Genomic DNA, 7,490 nt, shown 5'->3' on the forward strand with positions numbered 1-7,490 from the left:
TTGAATTTTATTTGTTGCAGATTATGCCCTTGACAAAAATCTATGTTCAAGGTCAAATTTATTTCCCAGGATTTGGTCCATAATGCTTAAACACCATAGTTGTTGCCTACAAACATAAATGGTACAATTAAAATAAAACATGTGGCTGCAAAATGTCTTACACATACATAAACAAATTATTTGCAATGTCCCCTTTTGAGATATTCTTTAAAATAATTGAAATCACTCAAGATATAATAGTTTTATTAAGGATCGCAATCTATATAAATATATTTAATTTAATACATCATTGCACAATATCCAAGTTGATCAAATCATGAATTCCCCATAAATATCTTGCAAATATATTGAGTTAAAAGACCTCATCCTTGACTCAATAATGACAAAACCAAGGACCCCATCCCTAGTTTGTTAAAGATGGGAAAAAAGACATCATCCCTCCAAACCCTAGCTCAACCCGTGAGCCTATATCCTATCTAGTGGCAATACCAAGAACGCCATCCCTAGCTTGCCAAAGGGTAGGAAAAGACCATATCCTTCCAAACCTTAGCCCTCCCCGTGGGCCCAAACGTCGTTCGGTTCACAAGTACCAACTATAATTCAAAATTGATGGCTTGGTATACTTGCTAGACTATTGCTAAATTATATTTCTTGATGGATTGATAATCAATCCCTTGAATAATTTTTAAGTGTTCTTAAGAATAAATCTTGAAATTTTTTCTAATATTGTTGAGTGTATTTCTAGAATTTTGCCCTATATTGATGAATTGAATTATAGATTGATGCTTGACTGATTGTTAATTGATTTGTTTCCTATTGTTCTAAATTTTTTTTTTGAGTTGCTGCTCTAAACCAAGGATCTGAATAGCTTTTGTAAAATATTTTATTCCTTAGTTTCTGCTATGATTTTGTATAATCTGAATTATTCCTTCTTTATCTAGAGTAGACCCGCCCTATTTATAATTCTCAAAAGGGATGAAGAGTCACAAATTGCAACTCTTTACAAGGGATAGAACTCCCTCAAAATAAGTGTTCCTCCTTAATTAATCATTCATCTTCAAAAAACAATCAATGCCTTTTTAATTATGTTTGGGTAAAATATGTATCCTTTTTTATTCTTTTGTCTTTTAGTATCTTTTGTCTTCTACTGTCTTTTTTCTCCTAGTGTGGCTGATGTGGTTTGTCTTATTTGACAAAAACGGTTATTCTCTTTTGTTCCTCTTAAGGTTCTATGAGATGTATGAGGGGTGTTAGCTAAGGGGGTTGGTTAATTTCTTTCAAATTTTAGGGGCATTACATTATTATTAAGCATAACAATATAGTAGGAGATACCTTAGATATTTATTGTATATATTATATAATGTGATAAATATTTAGAGTATATTGAATTAGATCCTTCTTTGTGATGCTAAAAACAACCTACATAGCATTTTATTAACACTATCTCATGTGAAATTATAACAATAATAAATAATGGACAACATCACTATAAGACAACAATAGAGAGACACAAATCAATAAAAGAAGAGTATCACACAACATTGGATTTACGTGTAGAAACCTTTACGGGAAAAAAATCCATCAAAAACAGAGGCCAAGCATGCATTATCAACAAATAATGTGATTATAATGCATTAACTTATATTCTCCTCTTTGCCTCCAAAATGGTAAGACTTGTGTACTTGTAAAAAACCTCCTCATGCCTCACACTCGTCCTTGTTCCTATAGAGTAACTCTACATTCCACTGTTCCTCTTTTTTTCCACATCAAAAATATTATTTATAAAGAATGAAAAGAGCTTCAAAAGCACCAAACAAGAGCTTTTTCATTCCAAACATACCCAAACCTTGGACTACCTCCATAGAATGAGAAATGACTACACTTTTGGCTCCAATGTGTTGAAGATGTTATAGCTATGGTCGGATTTCTCTAACCAACCTAGCTAATCCAAATGTCTAATTGGCCTATCGACCTTAGACATTTGTGTGTAATCAACTTACTTGTTCTTGTTCGTATTATTATGTCTAGATCAGTTAGACTACCTATGATTACTGATTAATCATATTACACAATTGCTATCATGTGTATATCCATTATCGTATTGCATCACATTATCAACCTTTTTTTTTTTTTTTTGTTATGATCAGTTTTACATAACTGATTCTATCTATTAGTGTATTGGTTAATATCATTTATGGTTGTTTGTTATTAATTATACATAACCGATTATATCTATATCGGTTTGGTTATTATCCCGATTACATTTGTGAATTGTTTTGTCTTCAATAGCCACTAGTCTCTTAGTAAAGAGTCACGACCTCTTAGGAAGACTTCGAGTTTCATATATAAGTATGATATATCTACTTTGGAAGGAACTAGCATAAGATATCAACAAGTCGATAATGTTGGAAGTGGATTGACTCTGAGAGGGAGGGTGAATCAAAGACAATAGGAATTTTGACCCAACTTGCACAAATTAAAAAAAAAATCACACTTGGACTTAGTGAATGATTAAACCTTATTAAAGCATGTGAATTTGACCATTCAATATGAACAAATTGAATAATCTTTTAATGCTTATAACTAAAATTGACTTTGACAGTGAGAAAACTTGACCACCATATATATTTTAGATTTAATGGCAGTGAATGGTTTATGAAACGCATGTAAGTTCAATATTAATTGCATTGACCGAATAACATGAATTTCAGAATGTAAAACACACGAGTTACATAATTATGAACACCATCGCATAAAATCAACACAAAATAAACACAAGTATCAAAGCATAACATCTAATGGAACAAATAAAAACAATTTGACACATGACACAAGAATTTCATGAGTGGAAAACCCTCCTGGGGTAGAAAAACCACTCATCAAAATAATCCTTTTATTAACTCAAAGAGCATCAACTCTATACACTTAATTTAGAATTGTCAAACTTCAAGGAGCACCAGCCCCTATGTCTCATACAATGCTAAAAAACAACTCAAGTTACAATCACTAGTAACCTTATAATTGCAATATATTTTGCAATCACAAAATTATCAATGAATGGAACGAGTTTGATATAATAATATTATGTAATGATTTCAACTACAAAAGATTGTCTATAAAGATTTTCAAATCTCTGTATAACAACCAAAGAATCTTCTTTCATAATACTTTTCTTTTAATATCAGAGTAAAACAAAACCCTTTTTATCTGAAAACAATAAATGCTCTGTCTTTATTCAAAATTAGAAACATGTTTCTGCAAAAATGTGTCTTTAAATAACATTTCCAGTAAGCCATATGTCTTCAAACTGTAACCCTTGTATAGGGTTACAAAACCCTAACTAGGGTTTGAATAAACTGAAACAAAAACCAATCACTTTCTACCAGGTAAAAAAAACCTTTTCGTTTTCATGAAAAACAACTTTTTCTTACTTCGAATTTCAGAGATAAAATTAACTTCAAATACAACTGAAATTCCCTTTTTTAATTTGAATCTTTCAAAAATGAAAAGTTGAGATTCAAGTAACTGATTTATATTTTCCATTTTTGAGAAAATGAACAATATTACCTAGAACCCGAAGAAGGACAAATCCCATAAAACTCGGTATCAAATCTCCATATGAACAGCTAAGGAAACCACCATATGAATCTATTAAACCTGAGCATTATTTTGCAGTGTCGGAAACCAACTTGAACCAAGCCTGTAACTATTTGTATCTCAACCATGGTGGCAACCCAAGCTAGGGTTTGCAAAAACTCTAAAACATGTTTAACAAATTGCCCTAATCACTTTTATGTCGAGCTTCAAACTCAAACCAAATATTCATTTCAAGTCCGAGACTTTTGAAGAATATACCACGGTATCGACAATGCCAAGTCACTTATAACTGTGCAGACCTTTTCAAAGATGCCAACATAATGAAACCAAAGTAATCATAAGCCCTTTCGAATATGCCAATGCAATGAAAATCCATGTCACCCGACACTATGTGTCAAAACAAAACATACTTATTTGAATCATTAACTCACTATCCACTTGAGTAAATCAAACATGTCATCATACATTTTGACTATGTAGACAAGCTTTAAGTGTGAGTGTTCTTTAACACTTGTGTCAGCTAGTGTTGTGGTTAGTACTCTAAATATTAAACCTTATATGTCGACAAGCACTTATATAATATGCTTAAAAATATTTCCATAATCAATAAAGATTAATAGCATAAAGTAAGCTATTATGAATAACATGAAAAACCTATAACATTTTACAGATATTTAAGTATGAACCAAGGATAATTGCAAATGGTGCTTAGTCCTATGTAATTGAAAATAAAACATTCTAAGTACCATACCAAGACTACCAAACATATCATATATGGTATGAACCATGAATGAATAAATATGCTCTATACCCAAGTCATACGAAATGTAACATCAAACACCATGTGAAACTCATAAACCTATGTCACTGAAATATGAACCAAGTACCATAACCTCCTGTGAATGAATTTTGCACAAAACCAAAATGTCAATGACCAAAGATCCACATATGCATAAGGTAAAGCTAGAAATGTCATAATAAGTTTGCCAATGTTACTGTTAGAGATGCCAATCCCCTTTTTGTCATCAAGGACAAGTACAAAGGGCAACAAATAATATATTGTGATAAATTAGAATCACATATCATACAGTGGATTTGGCATATCATCTGCAAATCAATAACACAACATACAAAGTATATTGATTCAAATAGTTCTTCATACTCAGCAGTAGATCAAATATATATAAATCAGACTAGTTTCTATTTATATTCTATTGTCATCAAAACTATTTTTTTTTAAAATACCTATCTATTATAAACCTGATCTAAAATTAACATGGTATCAGAGCTAGGTTTAAGGAAAGATCAAATCAGCTTTATAGAAGCAAGGTTATCTTCTACTATTGTCTTCTAGTTCAACTACTTCTATCAACGTCAAGATGGTGAATGGAATTAGAATTGAAGACAAACTTGAGGGAGCATCAAACTTTGTATCTTGGAAGTTTAGAATTATGCTTGCCTTGGGTGAAAACGAATTAGATGAATTTGTGAAGAAATCCATACCAGAACCAACCAAAGAGGATGAGAAGCTTCAATGGAAGAGAAAGAACCACAAAGCAATGAAGATGTTGGTTGACTCTATGAAATATCACATTGTGTCTATTATTTCCAAGTTGGAGACAACATATAACATGTCCAAAGCATTAGAGGAAATGTATGAGATCAACAACACAAGCTGAGCCCCTGCATTAAAGCAACAACTTCACCATATCAAAATGACGAAAGAAGAATCCATCACCTCATACTTTATGAGGATTACTGAATTGAGAGACCAACGAGCTCTACCATTGGACACACTATAGAGGGAAAAGAGTTAACTATGTTGGCACTCAATGGTCTCTCTTCATCTTGGGAGTCATTTATTTGAGGGATAAGTGCAAGATCAAAACTTCCTAAGTTTGATTGATTAAAGATAGACTGAATTCAAGAAGAGTCAAGATTGGTCACAAGAGGTATTGGTCAAAGTTATACAAATGAAGATATGCATGTTCTTTCCTCTCACTCCTCAAAGAAGAAAGGTAAGAAAGGACACTTCAAAAGAAGGAAGGATATTTCATAAATCCAATGCTTTAGATGTGACAAATATGGTCACTACGTAATGAAATGTCCAACCAGGACTATGCCTCAAGCTTCCATTGTGGATGTTGGTGAGACTCTTCTACAAAAGGATGCAGATGGATTCATATTCTAATTTGAAAGAGATAAGTTTTATGGTTGAATAGTGTTCATGAATTTCATATGTATTTATTAATTCATGCAATTACATTATGTGTGTTATTTGTGAAACAACATTGTCAACAAATGTCCGCTTACGACAAACTACATTTGGATATCTTTTTTTTTTTTAAATTCTTCAATTTAATATGAGAAACTTGTCCCTTACATACAAGACATCTTTACAATCACAACCTATTGCTTTTCAAGTTATAAAGTTTTGAAGTTCTATTTATGATGAAGAGATTGAAATTCATGTAGAATATGCAAAGGACTTTAGTGGAGATTCTGAGATTTTGCATTTCCAATTTTTTTATAAAACAAATATTTACCTGCAGAAGTGCAATAGTTCACTTGTGAAAGCCATAGAGGCATTTGTACAAGTGATGATAGAATCTAGGGTTACGAAAAAAGTTGAGACAAGAAGGCTCTTCCAATGAGAGGGAGCGTACAACAAGGAGATTTCATTCAAAATCTTAGGATGGTCATATTCCTACCTAGGGATTGATCTTATGACAATAGATCCATGGTGGCTTTGGATCTAGCACTTCCAACCGTATAAGGATCATACCAGATGATGAGAGTCTCCTAAAGCAAGATATCTTTCATGATTAGGACCATGTGAGCAAGGGATGAATCCATGATAGAGGGAGCAGCTGAGAGGATGTGCTTTGATTGATATCCAAGGATCTTGGTCATATTGGTTCAGAGAGAGTGGACCATGTCAAGATGGTTTCTCTAGTGATCAATATCACTATGGTATGTGGGGATCAAGTATCACTATGTTAGAGACATGGTGGAAAGGAATGCTATTCGGTTGAGATACATTAGTACTGATGAGAAAATGACAAACATTCTCACCAAGTCCCTCTCCAAAATAAAGTTTGTGTACTTTCGAGGTAAGCTTGGTATGGTAGAGAATGAAGCCCTAGCTGAGATTGAGTCTCAGCTTCATTGATTTGTTTATATTTGTTTATATATATACTGATGTATTCTTATCTTCAAAAGATGTTTAAAGTGTAAAATCTTGTTAATGCATTCCTCCTTGAGAGAGACTTGAGGTGTAAGCCCTTATCTCCACCCTCTGATATGGTTCATGGTGGGTGTCTTGTGTGTGATGCCATGACAACACCACGTGAGAGAGTCCATGGTTATCTTCTTGTACTTGTGTGTTTACCCTCTAGATGAGCCATGGTGAATATCATTGTGAGGTGATGATCTCACAATAATGGTTGTATATATCATTATGGTGGATATCACGTGAAGTGGTATCTATGGATATGCCATAATGATTGATATCTCATGAGGTGATATCTATCAATATGCCATAATGGTGGATATCATGTGAGGTGATATCTATGGATAAGCCATAATGGTGGATATTACATGAGGAGATATCTATGGTGGATATCACGTGAGGTGATATCCATGGATAAGCCATAATGCTTGATATCACAGTGAGGTGATATCTTTCCTTTCCACATATGGATGTAGCCATTGTGGACAATCATAACAAGAAGTGATGTAACTTATTAAAGGTTAATAAGGATTCCTCCCTAGCTAAGAGGGAGTGTTGAATATGTTATAGCTATAGTTGGATTCCTCTGACAAACCTAGCTAATCCAAATGTCTAATTGGCCTATCGGCCTTAGACATTTGTGTGTAATCAACTTACTTAT

Source organism: Cryptomeria japonica, chromosome 1 (genome assembly GCF_030272615.1).
Source record: "Cryptomeria japonica chromosome 1, Sugi_1.0, whole genome shotgun sequence".
In the NCBI taxonomy this organism is placed as follows: Eukaryota; Viridiplantae; Streptophyta; class Pinopsida; order Cupressales; family Cupressaceae; genus Cryptomeria; species Cryptomeria japonica.